Consider the following 23,681-nt stretch of genomic DNA (forward strand, 5'->3'; position numbering starts at 1 on the left):
GTTTTGTTTAAAAACAGGTTTTGAAATGGTGGTTATATATAAACAAACATAGTAAATCCATTTGTGTGTGTGCCGTTCCAAAAACTAACAGTTGTAATATTGCAAGACGACTAAAGTTTGTAGTTACTTGAAGAAGGAAGCAATCAAAATCAACAACTGAAAGACTTGACGATTTAAAAAAACAAGCATATTTTGTTTTCATAGTCCTGTCATTTTATTTATATACAGGATATCAACATATTGCATATACATATTGATATTGGGCATGTTGCTAGATAGGTAACTGTTTGCATAAAATATAATTTAGGACTATTGAAATTAAAGAAATATTGTCTGAATGAAAATATCATTAATGATAAAAGATGATTTTAACCATGTTAAATAGTATAGTGTATATATATTTTATCATAAGGACTAGATATGAAATAGGTTTGAACATATTAGTTATATATTTAGAGAAGTTAGTAGTAAATATATATATATATATATAGATGGATATATATTTGTGTTACTGTAAGACTACATTGCGTAAGGAACAGGATTACACTGCTCAACCCATAAATTAAGTTACTGTAGGTATGTGACTGCGAACTCTTTTGGTCACTTGGACACTGGAATTCACGTGTGTTAACAGTTAGATTGAAATCAAGCTTCAGAACATCTTTGGCAATCATAAAACTGATTTGTCTATTGTCCAGTATAGGTCAAGCTAGGGATCATAAATTAGCTACTATGAAAAGAGATCTCATCTAATGGTAAGATGAGGTCTGGGGCACCCCAGGCAAAACAGACCCTAATGGGGCAGAACAAGCAATGGTGGGCATGACACTTTTCATGACACTTTGGGATGTAAATGGAAACCTATAATTGTCTATTGCATTGAAAACACTTTTAGAATATACCAGCAGATGGTTCAATTATAGGTATTATATACATGAGTTCAGTAAGAAAAAATCAAGAGGCGGGAGAGCAGAAAATGTAGTAAATTGGAAGGAGAGAAGAGGCAGAGTTAAGAAGAAGCAAGGTGCAGGAGGAGAAAGGAAAGGATCTCTAGGATGGTAACTATGTACTTGCAAGTATACACTTTATGTTAGTAATTGTCAAAGGGCCTAATTCAGACCTGATTGCTGTGTTGCAAATTTGCAGAAGTCTGCAATCAGGTAGCTGCCGCCCAGGGAGATTGAAAACCCACCCGGTGTAAGTGAGCGAATGCATGTGTACACCATGCGAAAATTCCGACTGACAGCGGACAGCTGCATATCCGTTCGCAACTTACTCACCATCTAATGATTTTTCCAGTCTGTGCAGTGTGTGCTTAGCCCAAGACTTGCTCCTACAGTGTGATACAAACAGGCTGATCGGGGCTGGAGCTGACGTCACACACCCTCCCTGAAAACGCTCGGGAACGCCTGCATTTTTCCTGACACTCCCAGAAAACGGCCAGTTACCACCCACAAATGTCCTCTTCCTGTCAATCACCTTGCAAACACCAGTGCGATCAAAATTTTCACATCATCCTGTCGCTGTTTGGCGACGCGCCTGTGCAGTGTGGTGCATATGCATGCGCAGTCACTTGATAATCGTCCGCAGTGTGAATTCACACAACAGTGATCAGGTCTGAATCGTGCCCTTAGTTTGTAAGACTCTTTGTGTTTTGTTATGTATGTACCATAGTTAAGGAAGCATAAATATTATTAGTATATATGTCACCACTATGTATATCTTATTCTATATGATCTTATTTTGCCTGTAAATAATCAGATGATAAGAGCGGTAATTTCAAGGCTGAACTCTCTTCAAGGAATCCTAACTTTATAATTGCATAAGTCATATGTATAAGGATTGCATATACAGTACTTATCAGACACATAGGGGTAAATTTACTAAGGTGGGAGTTTTTCAGAACTGGTGATGTTGCCCATAGCGACCAATCAGATTCTGCTTAACATTTATCTAGCTGATTCTAGAAGATAATAGATAAAATCTGATTGGTTGCTATGGGCAACATCACCAGTTCTAAATAACTCCCACCTTAGTAAATTTACCCCTTAGTTTGTAAGCCTGACACATATTTGCAGATATATATGACAAACTCATATTAATGAAAATATATCTATATATTATTAATCATATGTGATATATCAAATAATAATATAATATACCACTTATAAATATGATTCCATAAATCAATAGGCAACCATTAATAAATATTCGGACAGTTATACAATAATTACTTTTTTGCATGTAACAATTAAACTTTTATCTATATATATATATATATATATATATATATATATATGCTACAAAAGTCTTATTTTAAAAACAAATTATTTTATTGTTACTATATAGTAGTAGCACTGATGTTCGTAAGTAGGAGCTTGGTATGAGGATCCATTTATATTATCTGCTGCATTAAAATATCCCAAAAATACTTTGGAATAACAAAAAAGGTTGTTACCTACAATATAGGCCTGATTTCAACCATTGTTGTAGTCCCAATTTGGTCACTATCAACCAATGTCTTTGGTACTGTGCATGTGCTGGAGCGGCAAAGTGCATGTGTCATGACGTTGTTATGGATCCAGTCACAGTGCATTGTCTGCCACAGCATGCAGATATATGGGGGTGGTAAAGGGAAGCGCTGCTAAAAACGTAGGCATGTAGGGGTATATTTACTAAGGTGTGAGGTTTTTAGAAGAGGAAATGTTGTCCATAGCAACCAATCAGATTCAATGTAACATATATCTAGCTGCTTCTAGAAGAAAATAGGTAGAATCTGATTGGTTGCTATGGGCGACATCCCCACTTCTAAAAAAACACACAACTTAGTTAATATACCCTATAGTCTCCATTATTGTGGGTGTGCCAAAGCCAGCATCTGCGTATTTGGATGTAGCTTCACTGGCCTCAGCACTGCATTTGTGTAAGCCGTAGGGTTGCTCGGGGGTCGGATGCTGTGATCGATGCTTTCAGTGTTGATCCAATGCTGTGTTTTCATTGGATAAGAGAAGTATTTTTAAACAAAATGCCTCCTGCTGTATTTGCATATTTTCACACAGCCACTGCATGCAAAGATGCAGTGGTGGAGACAATTGCGTTCAGGCCCATAGGCGTGCGCAGGGGGGGTGCCTGGTGCGCACGCCTGGTCTGGTCTGGTCCAAATGTTAGTATGACAGGAAAGGATCTGCCTCACCCTACCGCATGTCACTGCAGTAAAGGCTCTGCCTCACCTTACCCCACGTCACTGCAGTAAAGGACCTGACAATTTGACATACAGATACTTGGACGTTGGACCTATACAGCCTGGGACTTATTTCTCTAATACCAACGTAGAGGACTTATCATAACAGCTACAACTGTGTGCTGGACTGGAGTCTTGGCCTTTGTCTTGCTGGACTACCACTAAGGGGATTAACCAAATATTCTCCAGTATTGGTAACTATTTGTGAACAGACATTCCCATCAGAAATTGGCTTATTACTCATAGGGGGAAATTTACTAAGATGGGAGTTCTATTTAAGATGGGATGTTGCCCATAGCAACCAATCAGATTCCAGGTATTTTCTTCTAGAAGGTGCTAGATAAATGAGAAGTAGAAGCTGATTGGTTGCTATGGGCAACATCCCATCATAAATAGAACTCCCATCTTAGTAAATTTAACCCCTAGTGTCCACTCACCACTGGATAATTATTATATGGTTCCTTTGTGCCTTATTCATTATACCAGAGACTGATTTTTTTTTGCTCCATAATGTTTAATAATTTTATGATGTGTTAGTAAATGGTTTAATCCATTGAGGATATGTGATTTTATTTTATAAATTCTTTATTTTCAATATTTAAAAAAAAATAGAAAGATACATATAATATATTAGCATTACGAACAGTACGAACAGTACAAAATATGCACAAAGTACTAGTACAAAAGGGATGTCAAATAGCCTAAACAACAGCATAACAAAAGCATTGTTCAAACAGGTTCATAGTTATGTGCTATGGTAAGCAAGGTTAAGATAAAGACTGTTAGTAAGAATTAAGGAAATAAACATCTATCATTATGATGCATCTAATAAAAAGACAGAAAAAATAAAACACATACAGATGGGTCCACGGCAGGGATGTGCGGTGAGCTAAATGGCTCAGGAGGCACTGGCTAACCCCAGAGCCAGATTTACATGCAATATATGAGCCAAAGGGTACATCTGGGCATTATACACATGTGCAGCATTATAAATTCCTGGAAATCTGGTGAGTTTTTATTACAGATGTGTGGAAAGGATACACAGGTAAGGCACTGCCTCACCTGCCATAGACTTTTTACTCGAGTTTGGGTTATAAAAATTATTAGAATAATGCAAAGAAGATATTTCAAACAAATTATCAGTATTTTTCATATATTTTATTCAGTCAAAACTCTGGTTTAAACGTAAGTATGACAGGAAAGGCTCTGCCTCACCTCACTGCATGTTACTGTTCCACGGTTATCTTGGCTAGTATGCTGCGCCTAGGCACAACATGGTTTATTAACATAAACCCTTCATCTATTGTTCTCAGCTGCAATACAATACAGAGAACAATACAGCAGGGGATTAAGTCATTACAGCAGGGGATTAAGTCCGACTGCCCAGTCTCAGTTAATCCTATTAAAGGTCAAGATAAACATGGACCCATCTGTATAACGAATAAAAATAGAAGAAATAGTAGAGGAAGAGGTAGCGAGAAGAAGAAGAGAAAGGGAGAAAGGGAGAGAGAAAGAAAAATAAAAATGATAAAAATAAACATCCGGCAGGCGAAAGTTCTAAAAAATCTTGGAAATCTTTTCCAATGAGTGAAAAAGGTTCAGTTTTGGCACTGGGGCTAGGTATTTCAACAAAATGTGTATTTACAACCAAAGCATTTTACGGCCAGGTAGATCAGGACATGGGTACAGGTGCCAAAGGCCTTAAAAGAGGGAGATAGCTTGAATTCCATCCAGCTATGCCAGGTAGCTATGCTTCTCAGGTGTTGAATAATATATTTCGTCCATCAACATATAAAAGTCCATGCGCTGACACCAGTCCCACAAGGTAGGTGGAGTGTGGGAGCGCCAACAGACTGGCAATACAGCTCTCGCCGCATTGTTTATATGTCTCAGTAAAGATCCTTTATATGTTGATATGGGTATATTTGAGTGTGACAACAGCCAGAAGTCTGGGCCCAAAGGAATAGGATGACCCAAGATTTCCACAGCTAATTTTATAATCCCATCCCAGAAGGGGATGATCCTGGGGCAGTCCCACCAGATATGATTCAGAGTCCCCCGATCCTTACTACACCTCCAGGATAAAGGAGATACCCCAGGGCAAAACTTATGAACTATAGTAGGGCAACGATATCATCTAGATAATAATTTGTATTGAGTCTCCACTACGTCCATACTAGCTAAGCATACAGTATTATCTTGGTATGTTTTATCCCAGTTAATCTCAATGCCCCTGAGTGAGAAATCTCTGTCCCAAAGATTTTGATAAGTCGTACTAAGGGGGGAGAAGTGTGGATATAAGAATTTGATATAAATTGGAGATAATGTGAGTAGGTGAAAGCGATTGTAAGCAGAGCCTTTCAAATGAGGTAGGGCCATCGCCCCATCCAGTAGGTAATTTCAACAAAGAGATGAAATGCTGTACTTGGATGTAAAACCAGTAGTCTGACCTGGCCAGATCTGAGTCATCCAATAATTTCTCAAATGATTTAACGGAGCCATCTGCGAGCAAATCACCTAATCTAGTGATTCCTGCCACTATCCAGGGTGCAGCGGCAACGAAATGCCTGGTGTAAAAGCAGGGTTGTGTACTATGGGGGTCAACAGGGACACCGGGGATGAGATATTCAATTTACTACGTAGCCTCCTCCACATCCTCAAAGTAGGGCCTTTTGTCAGATGAGCAGTTTGAGCTCTTTTTGAACATCATGGAACGTAATTTAAATATAAATTAGTGGAGGTTGATTCTATTGTCACCCATTGTTTGTCCCGGGAACACCTTGCTCAAGCCAAAACTCTACTTAATAAGGATGCTTGGTAATAAGCTGATACCCTTGGTAGTTGTCTGCCACCCTGAAACTTAGGTCTAAAAAGATTTTGATGTTTGAATCTTGGCTTTCTCCCCCCCCCCCCCCCCACACACACAAAAAATCACGCAAAGTATTATGTAGTATTGAAAGAAAGTGTGTTGGGAGATAAATTGGAATTGTTTGAAATAGGTAGAGAAGTCTGGGGAGCACGTTTATTTTTATGACATTAATACGTCCTAGCCAGGATATTTTCTGTGGGAGCCATCGAGAGAGGTCCATTTTTATCTACTTAAACATGGGGGTAAAATTGAATGCAAATAAATTATCCAGTTTTTTCGGAATCTGAATCCCTAAATACTGAATATGTGAAGAGCTCCATTTAAAAGAAACTGAGGTGGTGAGAGTTTCTGCTGTCTCATTCAAGGCGGTAACATTTAGGGCCATGGACTTAGTATAGTTAATCCTAAAGTTAGAAAGGTTAGTGAAGCGAATCAATTCCCCCAACAAATTGGGAAGAGATATCAGTGGATTGGTGATAGTAGCTAATAGATCATCAGCAAAGAGGCTCAGTTTGTACTCCTGTGATCCCTTAACCCCTGTATTATCTGGATTCGTTCTGATTGCTCTAGCCAAAGCCTCCATGCAGAGCACAAAGATCAATGGTGAGAGCGGGCAACCTTTTCTTGTGCTGTTTGAAATATTTATTGTTTCGGATAATATGCAATTGACCCTCACCTAATCCGACGGAGCTTTATACAGAGCGAGTATCTTACTTAGGAAGATATCTCCCAGCCCCAATTTCCGTAAGACCCCCTCCATAAAATCCCAATCGATTCTCTTAAAGCTTTTTCTGCATCGGTCAACAGGAGAATCAAGGGAACACTGTCGGTGGATACGTGGGATATCAGATCTATTACCTTGATTGTATTGTCCCTAGCCCCAATTGATCGGAATGGATAATACTATGGAGAAGAGGTTTTAAATGGTTGGCCATCATCTTAGCGTATAACTTAATATCGACATTAAGTAGGGAGATAGGCCTATAACTGGCTGCAGGTCCTTTCCCTCTTTGGGGTTTACAGTGATGTGTGCGGTGAGAGATTGATTTGAAAATTGAGTCTGAGGTGATACCGCACTACAAGCTAGTAATAACAACGGGAGTAAATCATCCTGAAAAGCTTTATAATAGGCTATCGGAAAGCCGTCGTGTCCTGGGCTTTATGGCCTCTGTCAATTCATCTGCAGTGAAGGGGGAATCTAAGGCATGTATCACCTCCTTAGTAGAGAAGGAAACTTAACATCTTCTAAATAGGTCTGAATATCAACTTTGTGGGTCTTTCTGAATGAGTCTGTACGAGACTGGGTAAGGTTATACAATTCTGAATAGTAGTCATGAAAGATTGTGGCAATTTCCCCCGTCTGTCGCACGAACTAGACCCGAAGAATCTTTAATTTTCTGGATATATGTCAGGGATCTCTGTGCACGAAGGGCTCTCGCCAACATATTCCCTGGTTTATTGCCCCAATGAAAATAAGTATGTCTGCATCATCTGAATGCTCTTTTAGCCCCTTCATTTAACAAGGAGTTCAAAGATGTTCTGGCAAACTGTAATTGTATAATAACGTCTGAGTCCTTCGAGGTTTTATGTGCTATTTCTAGCGATTCAATTTTGGACAAAAGGGCCTCTCTACATTCCATTTTCTGTTTCTTTAGATAAGGGCCCAACTGAATACAACCCCTTCTAATAACGCATTTTTGGGCTTCCCAGATTGTCAACAAGGAAACATCATCAGTCACATTAGAGGCAACATAATTGTCTATGAACCCCTGAAGTTGAGCTTTACAATGAGGGTCTATAAGGAGTTGCTCATTAAATCTTCAATTCCACTGTCTGGGACTCACAGGATCTACTCGTAAGGATAAGGTAATTGGTGCGTGGTCTAATCCTGTGATCTGACCGATTGTTGTTGCTACCAGTTTGTCCAAGCAGGAGTGCCTAACACATAAAAAGTATTTGCGTGAGTATGTATTGTGTGTGTGTGTGTGGGAGGGGGGGGAGTGTAGTCCCTCTCCACAGGGTATAATAGCCTCCAAGAATCTACCAGTTGAAAATCATGTAACGTAGTTTTGAACCCTCTTGTCTCCTTCAGAAGAAGATAGGGGAGCACTTACAGAGGTATCCAGTAATGGGTCTAAGGCCCAGTTAAAATCACCTCCTACTAACAGATTCCCCTCAATGTGAGGTTCTATCAATTCTAAGGCCATACAAAAAAAATGGGTCTGGCCTTGGTTGGGCATATACAGGTTGACAAAAGTGTATCGCTGAGTCGCGATATTAACCTTTACTAGCAGGACCCTTCCATCATCAATTGGGACTTCTTGTATATCAGGCAATTGGAGATGTTTTGCAAACAGAATAGCTACTCCTCTGACCTTGGCATCTGTGGAGTCATGAAAGAAACCTGTCGGGAAATCCCGGGACCTCAGACTCGGAGCCCTGTTTAGATTGCATCTCCTGTAGAAAAGCTATATCAATTTTGTCCACATGTAAAGTATGCAAAAGGCGTGCTAGTTTTTCAGGTATATTTAGCCTTTTAACATTATTTGACCATAATTTCTGAGTAGCCATAAGAGAGACAGTAGGTATATAGAAAGTAATAGCATACTAACGAACTTTCTTGCAAAAAAAAGGGGAAGAAAGGTAGGAAGGAGAAGAGTAGAGGAGAAGAAACAAAAAGAGGAACAATCAGAAAATATCAAAAATGAAAGAAAAAAAAGAGAAAAACAGTCTAACGTAGGAGTATCGAGTAAATAAAGAGAAGCGATAAATAACTGGAAAAGGTCTCAGTATCAGACAAACTTGTATTTCATGTGGAACAGCACTAGTCTGACAATTTTACTGAGGTACTAAATTGGTTGTAACCATGAAATACCAATATACATGCAGTTACCAAATAAATCCTGAACTGCTAATGATTGTCGCCAGCGGTGCTCCCAGTAATTTGTAGGTTAGACTACAATTAGGAAAAGAGAGAGAAAAAGACAAAAAACCCTTGTTTGGGAGCACTCATTTGTTATCATAAATATCGTATGTGTGATTGAAAATAAGAGAATGAAATAAAACTTAACCTTTATTTGTTTCTTGAATAAAAGATTTGTATGTGAAAAACAATTTAAGAATCGTGTCTAATGACTGTTGTTCTTTGTGTATAAATCTTGTTTAACCTTTTTAGCAAATGAGGTACAAGATGATTAAAAAGGTGAAAATATCAGAAAAATTATTAAGGATACCAACTTTTTCCTTGGAAAAAGGCCCACTGCACCTGGTATTCTTAGGAGGTTTCCCTTCCTAGTACTGACTAGGCCATACCTGCTTAGCTTCCGAGATCGGACAAGATCGGGTGTATTCAGGGTAGAATGGCCGTGGGCCGTTATTGAAGGAGAAGGAGGGGCCACTTCTACTTTCTGTACTTTACATAAATCGTCTGAAATGGTATTTCCAGATAAGAGAGTGTATAGAAAATTGAAGGGTGTAAAGCAGAAAAAAATGAAAAGAAATGAAAAGAAATATATATGTATATGTACAAATGAGAATTCTAATAATGATTAATAGTCATGGGTTACATAACATCCACAAAAGCTCAGGGCTTGCTGTAAGGCACTGTGCAGTAATGTACTCACAGGGAATCAAAATAAAGTACAATTGATGCTCTGCAAATTAAGAGCTGCTTACTTCATAGAAAGAAAACCAAATTGTTGGAGAAAGAATGTATGGATTTAGAGCTCAAGGCTGGCTCACAACAAATGCGTTAAACCCTATTGCATAATCTTGAGAACTGTCATGAAAATAAAAATAGCATAAATTCAATTACTGTTGTTAGCATAAACACAAAAATATATAATATATATATATATCATAATATCATAGATGAATAACATGAATCTAATTGATATCCACTGGGCATAAGCGGGGAAGTGATATGATATGAGTTGCTATGATCCTGTGTGAAATGCTGTACACAGGGCTCCTGCAGGTATACTGTGCTGCTGCAGGAGTGAGCAATTCTGGGAGAGAAAACAGTCAAACCCTGGTGGTCTAGTGTGTATTACCGCAGCCGCAGTGTATACAAACAGTTTTGTCCTGGAATCCCCCGGAGTTCACCCACTGGCAGTGATGATCGCGGCCGCCCGCTTCCGGACTGGGCGTTGCCGCGATGACGTCACCGAATGACGTCTCTCGACGTACGTTTCACCTGGTGGGCTTGGTCACGAGAGCCTCTCTCTGCTGCTCTCCTGTGGCCAGTATATGAGTGCTTTATTGACCTATCATGCAGATGATTAAATGATGGACTGATGGCTAGACCTATGGGTCATATCTTAGATGATTGGTGCAGCCATATTGGAAGAGGGAAAAGGGGAACGGGAAAAGAGAAAACAAAACTATTGTGATGTACAGGCAGAACGGATAGGAATTAGTGTGAAGTGGAATAGGTAAATAAGACCCGTGGACACCCTGCAACACAGAAACATGGTGGGGTGGAAGGAAGAACACCAAGACAAAGATGGCGATCACCCCAACAGAGACGATATCCCTCCAGGAAACGGAAGTAACAAACGAGGGCCTTACAAAGCTAAGAATCATGAACTTGTCCACACATGTTCTCACACAGGATCAAATTAGTGTCCTTGAAAAAGGTCTTTCTTTCTCACCAACCAACCAACCAACCAACCACTTTGATCGTTTTAAGTGGGAAATAAATCTTCGTTTGTTTGGACGCAAACTTCTACTTAAGAAACACTTTACCAAAAAATATACAGATACATTTCCGCCTAATACTGACACATGCAATTTATCACAGCAGGAACAGGATGCCTTAGCCATTTTAGAAGAATTATCAGATGAACAACCCTCCACATCCAATCGCCCTATCTGCAAAAATAGGTCAACTTTCTATCCTCAGGATAATCTGTGCCCTGAAATTAAGGTATTTCTCGATTTGGTGTCACGAGACTTTGACACACTCTACTGACGTCAGAAATCAATTAAAATCATTGACAATTTGTCCAGAAAACAAAAGGAAGCACTCAAGGAAATACAGAAATGGGATGATGTCCAAATAAAAATGTTGGATAAAGGAGGAAACATCGTTATATGGCCTACTAAATTATATCTTAAGGAAGCCAACAAACAACTAAAGGACACCTCCTGCTATAAGACCACTCTATTTGATCCAACACAGATTTTCTCAACTTTATATTCCCGGATCATCGACAGATACCTGCAGCAAGGCACCATCACCAAAACAGAGTGGGACTATTTGAACACCCCCCATCCAAGAACCCCGACGTTATATTTGTTACCAAATGTCCACAAAAATGTGGACAATCCACCTGGATGACCCATTATATCGGGCAACGGGGGCCTTTTGGAAAAAGCCAGCTGCTTTCTCGACGTTCATTTGCGACAACATGTCCTGAGCCTCCCCTCCCCATCCCCCCCTGTTTTAGCCCCTCCTCTCACCCCCCCCTTTCCCCCCTGCTTTTCCTCCCCTTTCTCCCCCTCTTTAACCCCCCTCCCCCCTTTTAACCTTCCTCCTCTTTTCTCTCCCTCTCTTTCCCTCTTTCCCCCTCCCCCCCTTCCCCCCGCCCTCTCCTCTCATCACTTTTCCCTTTCCACATTTCACTAATCACTATTGTTTCTCTCACATGATTGCAGTGCAGCACCAATTTCAACCACTTACTTTAACACACCTCCCATCCATCCATCCATCCCCTCAACACCCGCACTAGTTTGTCACCCTCATCAATCCTCCTATTCCCCCCCCCCTCATACACATTTTCCTTACTACACCATAACAGCACCCCTCCCCATTTACCATCACCCCAATCACCTCTCACAAGATTCCCATGAATTTACAAATCACGCATCACACATAGGCGTCCACATGCATATACCCATCATCGCCCCCACAAATCAAACCTGTCAATATAATCCATCCAATCACGCCAATACACAATCCATTTCCTCTGATTTTCCATCCTAGTATCCACACCACTTTCCATCTATTTCCCATCCATCCCTCACATATCAAACCCCCCCATCTTTTCTAACCCACTCAAACCCAGCCATTCCTTTTCATCACAATCCCATTTTTCTCAGCACGCCCTAGCCTCCCTTTTCTTTCCCCCTGATTAATTTAACTGGTCTTATTTACCTATTCCACTTCACACTAATTCCTATCCGTTCTGCCTGTACATCACAACAGTTTTGTTTTCCCTTTTCCCGTTCCCCTTTTCCCTCTTCCAATATGGCTGCACCAATCATCTAAGCCATGATCCCATAGGTCTAGCCATCAGTCCATCATTTAATCATCTACATGATAGGTCAATAAAGCACTCATATACTGGCCACAGGAGAGCAGCAGAGAGAGGCTCTCGTGACCAAGCCCACCAGGTGAAACGTACGTCGAGAGACGTCATTCAGTGACGTCATCGTGGCAACGCCCAGTCCGGAAGCGGGCGGCCGCGATCATCACTGCCAGCGGGTGAACTCCGGGGGATTCCAGGACAAAACTGTTTGTATACACTGCGGCTGCGGTAAAACACACTAGACCACTAGGGTTTAACTGTTTTCTCCCCCAGAATTGCTCACTCATGCAGCAGCACAGTATACCTGCAGGAGCCCTGTGTACAGCATTTCACACAGGATCATAGCAACTCATATCATATCACCTCCGCGCTTATGCCCAGTGGATATCAATTAGATTCATGTTATTCATCTATGATATTATGATATATATGTATTATATATTTTTGTGTTTATGCTAACAACAGTAATTGAATTTATGCTATTTTTATTTTCATGACAGTTCTCAAGATTATGCAATAGGGTTTAACGCATTTGTTGTGAGCCAGCCTTGAGCTCCAAATCCATACATTCTTTCTCCAACAATTTGGTTTTCTTTCTATGAAGTAAGCAGCTCTGAATTTGCAGAGCATCAATTGTGCTATTTTTTGATTCCCTGTGAGTACATTACTTCACAGTGCCTTACAGCAAGCCCTGAGCTTTTGTGGATGTTATTTAACCCATGACTATTAATCATTATTAGAATTCTCATTTATACATATACATATATATTTCTTTTCATTTATTTTAATTTTTTCTGCTTTACACCCTTCAATTTTCTATACACTCTCTCATCTGGAAATACCATTTCAGACTATTTATAGTCCTGATTTATGTAAAGTACAGATAGTAGACGTGGCCCCTCCTTCTCCTTCAATAACGGCCCACAGCCATACTACCCTGAATACACCCGATCTTGTCCGATCTTGGAAGCTAAGCAGGTATGGCCTGGTCGGTACTAGGAAGGGAAACCTCCTGAGAATACCAGGTGCAGTGGGCCTTTTTCCAAGGAGACCTTCAATATATATTTTTCTATCCTCTTTGCATTAATCTTGAGCTCAACCTTGAATAACAATTGAATCATTAATATGCACGTATCACTATACCTTTGACATCCATATCCCAGGCATGCACAGTGATTTTTTGGATACCCTTGATCCTAAGCAACCAGTTGGTATCCTTAATAATTTTTCTGATATTTTCACCTTTTTAATCATCTTGTACCTCATTTGCTAAAAAGGTTAAACAAGATTTATACACAAAGAACAACAGTCATTAGACATGATTCTTAAATTGTTTTTCACATACAGTACAAATCTTTTATTCAAGAAACAAATAAAGGTTAAGTTTTATTTCATTCTCATATTTTCAATCACACATACGATATTTATGATAACAAATGAGTGCTCCTAAACAAGGTTTTTTTGTCTTTTTCTCTCTCTTTTCCTAATTTCAGACAAACTTGTCCATGATACCAATTGTCCTCTGTTGGAAATGCTACGGAAAACTCAAGAGGTTCCATAGTCATCATATATACAACACAGAAGGTGGGGTGTCTTTGGGAGTACAGGTGAAGTGGGACACCAGTGCAGACTCCACCCTACTTACTAACAAATATAAAGAAGCAATAAGTGAGAGATAGAAGCATTCAAGTACATCAAATATCGACAATCTAATATGTATAGGGTAAATGGCCTATAGCAATCCCAACAATGCTGAGGTCAAGTAACAAAACAAAATAAACACTATCAAGGAGAATTATTAAGTTAAGAAGGTAGGAGGGAGAAAAATAGCTAAACTATAAACACTTTCAAATACAACATAGATATCAATTAAGAGATAGCTACCCACCCATCTTACATTGGTTAAAGGCCCCCTTTAAGTGTGAGGTCGACTGCTCTGACTGTTCTTTATGACAAAGGGAAACAGAGTGAGTCGCCCCCAACCCAGAAGGGTTAAGCCACAAACTGGAAACAAAACAGATATGAATAATACTCATCAAGGCACAGCGACATCTGCAGTTGACTGGGAACTGCGTCTCCGTCTCCCAGAGGGACGCGGTGTCTGCTATCTGTCCCTCCTGGGTTTGAGGCATAATTTGCAACAAAGGGAGGTCCATCCAATTTGTCACAGTCACTGAGGGTAAACCTAGCGAATAACAAAACGGTTTGGACATCCTATGACTTTCTTACCGTATGGATAATCCCATCCTGAGTTACTTGCATACTGAGGGGATACCCCCAGCGAAATCTCAAGTTCTTCTTGCGGAGTTCCTCCGTGAGTGGCCAAAGCGAACGTCTTTGTTGCAGTGTATGCCAGGAGAGATCATGGAATATTTGGACGGAGTGCCCATTAAAATCGATTTCCTGAGCTCGACGTGCTAGCTGCAGTATTTTTTCCTTAACTGTAAACTAGTGTAAATTGCAAATAATGTCCCTGGGTCACTCTGCGGGTAAACCTTTGGGATGTAAGGCCATGTGTGCCCGGTCAAACTTGATCTCCTCATTGGGGTCCGACTCCAGAAGCTCATTGAAGATTTTTGTAAGGACGTCGACTATCCCGTCTTGCAAAACATCATCAGGAATACCCCTTACACTCAGGTTATTCCGACATCCTCTGTTATCCATGTCATCTAAACTCGTCTGTATATCGAGGAGTAAGCGAGAGTGTTGATTGAGCACCTTATCAACCTCACTTAGGCCCTCATTCTGAGTTTTTCGCTTGCTAGCTGCTTTTAGCAGCATTGCACATGCTAGGCCGCCGCCCTCTGGGAGTGTATCTTAGCATAGCAGAATTGCGAACGAAAGATTAGCAGATTTGCGAATAGAAAATTCTTAGCAGTTTCTGAGTAGCTCCAGACTTACTCTTACATTGCGATCAGTTCAGTCAGTTTCGTTCCTGGTTTGACGTCACAAACACACCCAGCGTTCGCCCAGACACTCCCCCGTTTCTTCAGACACTCCCGCATTTTTCCCAGAAACGCCAGCGTTTTTTTCGCACACTCCCATAAAACGGCCAGTTTCCGCCCAGAAACACCCACTTCCTGTCAATCACACTCCGATCACCAGAACGATGAAAAATCCTCGTTATGCCGTGAGTAAAATACCTAACTTTTCAGTAAAATAACTAAGCGCATGCGCTCTGCGAACCTTGCGCATGCGCAGTAAGCGACTAATCGCAATATAGTGAAACTCGGCAACGAGCGAACAACTCGGAATGAGGGCCTTAGTTTGGAGTCCATCTGATCATTGTGATCCTCATTGTCAATATGAGTTAAATCTGATTGATTAGAATCCAAACGGATCTTGACCGCCTCCTGAATCCTCTGTTCGAGCGACTGCAAGTCTTCTTGCAAATCCTGTCTGGTAGGAAGGGAGCATAGATGGTTTAGTATTTCAGAGATCTCCGTACTCTCTGCATGAGGATGCTGTCATAGGGAGGGAGGCTGGGTCTCAGGAAATCAAGAACTCTCTGAGTCATCTGAAACCAATGCTGGTGGAGTAGACAACATTTGAACACTTTCAGTGGTTGCAAGGACTCCAAAAAGAGTCTGGAAAGCAGCTGATGAGGCAGACTTGACTGTGGTAGCCACAGGAGTTTTATTTGCATGTTGTTTCATCATAAGCCCATTGAAAAAGGACACTTAAATGTGTACAATAGAAAAAATAAATTTGCACGTTGATAAGAGAGGTGACACGAAACACTTTCCCCCCATTAGATCAAGTCAATATTTATGGTCTGGCAGACATCACATACAGTATCACATACAGTATGTAATGAAGAATCGGTACATCATCACACTGGGGGATGTATATATGTGTGATAGGGACAAGAACAGAAGTACTAGTTAACACATAAAGCCAGAAACATTTTACTGCTGTGGTAGTACCAAAGTATGGTCACCAGATGGGTAACAGTGAAGGCAGAGTCTGTATGTCAACCTCTAATATATATTTATATACTGTATATATGTGCACTCCACAGGCATGAGCCTCATCTCCCCAAAGCACCTACTTAAGGAGCAGCAGCAGCTGGTTCTGTGGGCTCAGGGGTCACCCAGAGCATTGTGACAGTCAGGACCTCCAAACTTTATTCCCCAGCTTCCCCCCACAACATAAGCCATAAGGTGCTGGAGGGAGCGGTACACCCCAGGCCATCCAAGTGTCGCCATCAGACTCAATGATTAAGATATCTCCTGGGGGTGGGTAGAGCAGGGCACAACACGCTGAGTGAGCACAGACCACCAGGCTCTGGGATGCCGTGGTCATGCTGGGCATGTCTCACCTCCCCCTGCATGCACAGCGGAGCGACTCCCTCACAGGAGCGGGTCCTCCATGTGGTCAAGTCGCATCTCCACCACGGCAGGGAAGGGAGGGCAGTCCATCGCTGTGGGAAAGGTCAGGAGCAATGGGGCACTCAACGCTGTGGAAACCCTCTCTCAGGTATGCTGCGCCTCCAGAATTAAAGTCCTGACTTGTAGACAGGGGTACGCCGCAACCTGCAAGAAGGGCACAAAACCCTCCTCTGGATCTGCAAGCTCTGCCCCCGAAAGAGGAAGGTACAGGGATCTTCGGACTGGGCACTGTGAGGCAAGATGTGGGCACAGATAAGGGTAAAATCTGGATGTTACCAAGAGCTACCAGCCTGCATGTCTCGATGGTATGGCTGCCAGGCCACGCCCCGGATATGTGAATTTTAATAAATTTTTAGATTTTATTTCCACACACCTGTCTGCCTACGGTAGCTATTAGCACTGTAATTTTGTTTCTTTGTTTCTAGTGGTTTTGGACTGACTATCCAAATTCTTACAGCTGCTTGGCAAATCAGCTCTAATCAAGCGCATGGTAAACTCACTCATAGAGTGAGGAGGGTTTTTTTCTGTATTCTTATAATATTCTCACAGATTTAGTCTAAAATGTTGTACATAAAGATTAGGGGGGTGATTCAGACCTGATAGCTGGGCTGCTAACTTTGCTGTCCTGCGTTCATATAGTCGCCGCCTCTGGGAGGAGTGTAAATTTGCTGTGCAAGTGTGCAATCCCATGTGTACGCCGAGCTGCGAAAATCCACTTTGTGCAGTCTGTGCGCGACTCAGGATTTACTCCTACAGTGTGATGAGAACAGGCTGATTTGGGCTGGAGCTGATGTCAGACACCCTCCCTGAAAACTAGAGATGAGCAGGTTCGGGTCTCAGGGAACCAAACTGTACCAAACTTCCCGCCTGACTTGGAAACCCGAACGAGGCAACACGTCATCATCCTGCTGTCGGATTCTTTTGGGATTTGAATTCCATATAAGGAGCCGTGCGTCGCGGCCATTTTCACTCCAGTCTCGGAGAGTGTAGTGAGAGGACGTGTCTCCGTCCCCAGTGTCTGTGTGAGAGTGGGAAAGTGGGGTGGCGAGTCTTGTGCTGTGTTGTGCTGCTTAATCCAGTCCAGTGTAGTCAGTGTATTGTGCTGCATCAGTCTAGCCAGTCACAGTGTTGCTGTCCTCTGCTGCTATATATCCCCAGTGCTGCTGGCTGTTGTATAAGTCTCTTGAATTTTTGCTGTGTTGTCTTGCATCAAACCAGGGGTAGTGTCTTGTGCAGCATCAGTCCACTGACCAATCACAGTGGTGGTGTTCTCTGCTGCCATATATCCAGTGTAGCTGTATAAGTCTATTTTAGTCTATTCACGTGTTGTCCTGCATTAGACCAGGGGTAGTGTCTTGTGCAGCATCAGTCCAGTGACCAGTCACAGTGGTGGTGTCCTCTGATGCCATATATCCAGTGTAGCAGTATAAGTCCCACTCAGTGGTGCTGTGTTGTCTTGTATCAGACCAGTGATAGTGTCCTGGCCATCAGTTATTCCAGTGACAAGGCAGTCACAGTGGTATACGCTGCTGCTATATGTACACTGCTGACGTATAATAATAATAATAATAATAATAACAATAACAATAACAAGTCCCTCACAGTGTTGCTGTGTTGTGCTACATCAGACCAGTGGTAGTGTCCTGGCCATCAGCCATCAGTCATTCCTGTGCCGTATATTGTGTTATATAACTCCAGAAACATAATGGAGAACAAAAATTTGGAGGATAAAATAGGGAAAGATCAAAAACCCCTTCCTCCTAGTGCTGAAGCTGCTGCCACTAGCCATGACATAGACGATGAAATGCCATCAACGTCGTCTGCCAAGGCCGATGCCCATTGTGATAGTAGAGGGCATGTAAAATCCAAAAAGCCAAAGTTCAGTAAAAAGACACAAAACATTTAATTTAAATGGTCTGAAGAGATACGTAAACTTGCCAATATGTAATTTACAACACGGAGTGGCAAGGAGCGGCTGAGGCCCTGGCCTATGTTCATGACTAGTGGTTCAGCTTCACATGACGATGGAAGCCCTCATAACTGAGGCCTTAACACTTATGTTGGTGTTAGACGTGCGTCCGGTATCTGCCATTAGTGCAGTGGGATTTAGACAATTGATGTAGGTATTGTGTCCCCGGTACCAAATCCCATCTAGATTCCACTTTACTAGGCAGGCAATAGCGAGATTTTGCCATTTAATTCCAGTGATTTGGATGTATAATTATTAATTACAGTGATTTTGCCAATTAATTCCAGTGATTTGGACGTATAATTACAGTGATCTTGCCAATTAATTCCAGTGATTTGGTCGTATAATTATTAATTACAGTGATCTTGCCAATTAATTCCAGGTATTTGGACAAATAATTATTAATTACAGTGATCTTGCCAATTAATTCCAGTGATTTGGACGTATAATTCCAGTGATTTTGCCAATTAAATCCAGTGATTTGGACGTTTAATTCTAGTGATTTGGACGTATAATTCCAGTTGGAATTGTTTGTGTCGCTTGGCTTAGTCATACAGCTACCTCATTGCACCTCTTCAACATCTGTGCATGAGGTGCTGTTTGGGGCGTAGTTTTTGAAAAGTGCCATCCTTTGTGACACTGCCTTATGAGTCCAGGGGTACTGCTGTATTAGTCCTGGGGTACTGCAGTATTAGTCCACCAATTACAGATTTTTTTGAAAGTGACTGGAGCGTGCTGGAGATGCTGTCAGTGAACTGAACAATTGCGGCCCACTCTCGACAATCAGCCACTGCGTGACACTACTAGATGGGCCAGGTGGTTGTGTCGCTTAGCTTAGTCATACAGCAACCTGGGTGCACCTTTTTTTCTTCTGTGCATCATGTGTTGTTAGGGGCCATTTTTTATATCTGCCCTCCTGTCTGCCACTGCAGTGCCACGCCTAGATGGGCCAATTGGTTTGTGTCGCTTGGCTTAGTCATACAGCAACCTTGGTGCACATTTTTTTCTTCTTTGCATCATGTGCTGTTAGGGGCCTTTTTTTATATCTGCCCCCCCTGTCTGCCACTGCAGTGTCACGCCTAGATGGTCCAATTGTTTGTGTCACTTGGATTAGTCATACAACTACCTCATTGCAATTCCTTTTCTTCTTTGCATGATGTGCTGTTTGGGGCCTTTTTTTATATCTGCCCTCCTGTCTGACACTGCAGTGCCACTCCTAGATGGGCCAGGTGTTTGTGTTGTCCACTTGTGTCGCTTAGCTTAGTCATCCAGCAACCTCGGTGCAACCTTTTGGCCTAAAAATAATATTGGTGGTCATTCCGAGTTGTTCGCTCTGTAAATTTTTTCGCATTGCAGCGATTTTCCGCTTAGTGCGCATGCGCAATGTCCACAGTGCGACTGCGCAAAGTAAATTTGCTATGCAGTTAGGAATTTTACTCACGGTTTTTTCTTCGTTCTGGTGATCGTAATGTGATTGACAGGAAGTGGGTGTTTCTGGGCGGAAACAGGCCGTTTTATGGGTGTGTGTGAACAAACGCTACTGTTTCTGGGAAAAACGCGGGAGTGGCTGGAGAAACGGAGGAGTGTCTGGGCGAACGCTGGGTGTGTTTGTGACGTCAAACCAGGAACGACAAGCACTGAACTGATCGCAGATGCCGAGTAAGTCTCGAGCTACTCAGAAACTGCACAGAGATGTCTTTTCGCAATATTGCGAATCTTTCGTTCGCAATTTTAAGAAGCTAAGATTCACTCCCAGAAGGCGGCGGCTTAGCGTGTGTAAAGCTGCTAAAAGCAGCTTGCGAGCGAACAACTCGGAATGAGGGCCATTGTGAGGTGTGAGGTGTTCAGAATAGACTGGATATGAGTGGAAATGATTGTTATTGAGGTTAATAATACCATAGGAGCAAAATTACCCCCAATTTCTGTGATTTTAGCTGTTTTTATGTTTTTAAAAAAATCATCCAGATCCAAAACCAAAACCAAAACACAAAAGGGTGGTTTTGGCAAAACCAAGCCAAAACCAAAACACGAAAGTGGAATTAGAACCAAAACCAAAACACAAAACACGAAAAGTGCCAGCCGCACATCTCTACTGAAAATGTTTGTGCACGCCTGCATTTTTTCCAGAAAATGGTCAGTTACCAATAAATGGTCAGTTACCACCAACAAACATCTTCCTCCTGTCAATCACCTTGCAAACGCTCGTGCGATCAGATTTTTTGCACTATCCCTTCACTGACTGGCGATTCCCTTTGATGTTGACCGATGTTTGTGCGCATTGCCGTGCATATGCATGCACAGTTAATGCCTGATCGCCTGCTGTGTGAAAATGCATAGCAGAGATCAGGAATACTAAATCCCTGCTATCCATGGCCCTCCTTCCGCCCGCCAAGCACTGGTTTATATTTTAACTTATTTTTAAAAAGATCCTCTGGATCACTTTGGAGTGCGCCGGAGCTCAGCATCGCATCACGTGACTCCCTGCATTGCAGCAGCTGCACTGGCAGCTACTCCCCCTACTTCCCACCAGCCAGCACAGGGAGTCACGTGATGTGGCACTGAGTGCTGGATAGCGTGCTCCTCTCAGGCAGATTGCGTGTGGTGAGAGGCTCCACTCCCGTCAGGACACATTTCTGTGGCAAGTTGGTAAGTTTATATATGCCAGGGCAGGGCAGGCACCATTAATAAATTATGCTCACCTGGTCCTGCATGAGTTTGGGGACCTGGCTGGGTGGGCAGGTGCATGTGCTGTCTATAGGGTGGGCGGGGGGTGAGGAATAATTTTAGAACCTGTGCTGTCTATTGGGGGAATATGTGTATCTGGCACTGCACTACTGGGGTATATATATATATATATATATATATATATATATATATGCTCCATATATATAAGTCCAGTGATACTGCCATATAAAGCCAGTCCAGTGATACTGCTGTATAAGTCCAGTGATACTGCCAAATATGTCCAGTGGAACTGCCGTATAAGTCCAGTGATACTGCCATATAAATACAGTCCAGTGGTACTGCTGTATAAGTCCAGTGATACTGCTATATATGTCCAGTGGTACTGCCGTAAAAATCCAGTACAGTGGTACTGCCGTATAAGTCCAGTGATACTGCCGTATAAATCCAATCCAGTGGTACTGCCATATAAGTACAGTGATACTGCCATATATGTCCAGTGGTACTGCCGTATAAGTCCAGTGATACTGCTGTATAAATCCAGTCCAGTGGTACTGCCATATAAATCCGATCCAGTGGTACTGCCATATAAGTCAACTGGTATATTTATAAGTCCAGTGATACTGCCGTATAAAGCCAGTCCAGTGGTACTGCCGTATAAGTCAGGTGATACTGCCGTATAAATCCAGTCCAGTGGTACTGCCATATAAATCCAGTCCAGTGGTACTGCTGTATAAATCCAGTGATACTGTCATATAAATCCAGTGATACTGTCGTATATGTCCAGTGGTACTGCCATATAAGTCAAGTGATACTGCCGTAAAAATCCAGTGATTCTTCTGTATAAATCCAGTGATACTGCCATATAAGTCCAGTGGTACTGCCATATAAGTTCAGTGGTGCTGTCCTGTGCTGTATATTATTTACTCCAAATAAAGGGGTTAATAATATTTAATCTAAATAATTTTTACAGGGTTTGCCCTTTGTGGTGTAGAGGTACGCTCTCCTGTGCTGCATTTTGTTATATAACTCCAGAAAAATAATGGATGACAAAAATTTGAAGGATGAAATAGGGAAAGATCAAGAACCACTTCATCCTACTGTTGCTGCTGCTGTTGTTGTTGTTGTTGCTGGGATTCGATCGTCATCCCAGAGGGGAAGCTGGAAGACTGCTTGCACTACTTCAACTAAGCAAATGACTGTCCAACAGTCCTTTGCGAGGAAGATGAAATATGACAGCAGTCATCCTGTTGCAAAGCAGATAACTGAGGCCTTGACAACTATGTTGGTGTTAGACATGCATCTGGTATCTGCCATTAGTGCAGTGGGACTGCAGTGCCACTCGTAGATGGACCAGGTGTTTGTGCCGCACACTTTTGTCGCTATGCTTAGTCATACAGCTACCTCACTGCACCTCTTTTACTTCTTTGCATGATGTGCTATTTGGGAACTAGTTTTTTTAAGTGCCATCATGTCTGCCACTGCAGTGCCACTCCTAGATGGGCCAGGTGTTTGTGCCGCACACTTGTCTCGCTTAGCTTAGTCATACAGCTACCTCGGTGCAACTTTTAAGCCTAAACACAATATTGTGAGGTGTTCAGAATAGACTTGAAAATGAGTGGAAATGAATGTTATTGAGGTTAATAATACAGTAGGATCAAAATAACCCCCAAATTCTGTGATTTGAGCTATTTTATGTTTTTTTAAAAAATCATCCAGATCCAAAACCAAAACCAAAACCCAAAAAGGTGGTTTTGGCAAAACTTATCCAGATCCAAAACACGAGCATGGATCCAGATCCAAAACCAAAACATGAAAAGTGCCCGCCGCACATCTCTATAATATGTGGAATGCGTCTGGGATAACTGCTGGGGAGGGAGCGGGCAACACACTGAGCCGCGGAGACCTGGAGCACAGGCAGCAAAACGCATTTAGTGGCCCTTGGACTTCACTGATTTTTTTTAATGTGGCCCACACTGTCTTAAATGTTGAAGACCCCTGCTATAAACAATCAATATTCCAACATCTCCTGAGTACCTTAACAATATATATATAAACTATTTGTTGTTCACATTTTTGTTATTTAACTCATTTCCACTGTGTGACAAACCTTGTGAGTATCTTCAATATAACGATAACACAAAAACAAGTTAGAAGAAGCTGTATTTATTAGTGATGTGCACCGGACATTTTTCGTGTTTTGTGTTTTGGTATTGGA

General features: G+C 41.8%; 2 pseudogenes; one reads left to right on the plus strand and one right to left on the minus strand.

Annotated features, from left to right (window-relative positions):
• Positions 1 to 9,363: 9,363 nt before the first annotated feature.
• LOC134951374 (5S ribosomal RNA) lies at positions 9,364 to 9,481 on the minus strand (annotated as a pseudogene).
• A 3,859-nt stretch (positions 9,482 to 13,340) lies between these two features.
• LOC134950598 (5S ribosomal RNA) lies at positions 13,341 to 13,458 on the plus strand (annotated as a pseudogene).
• The last annotated feature ends 10,223 nt before the right edge of the window (positions 13,459 to 23,681 follow it).

This window comes from Pseudophryne corroboree, chromosome 8 (assembly GCF_028390025.1).
Source record: "Pseudophryne corroboree isolate aPseCor3 chromosome 8, aPseCor3.hap2, whole genome shotgun sequence".
Lineage (NCBI taxonomy): Eukaryota > Metazoa > Chordata > Amphibia > Anura > Myobatrachidae > Pseudophryne > Pseudophryne corroboree.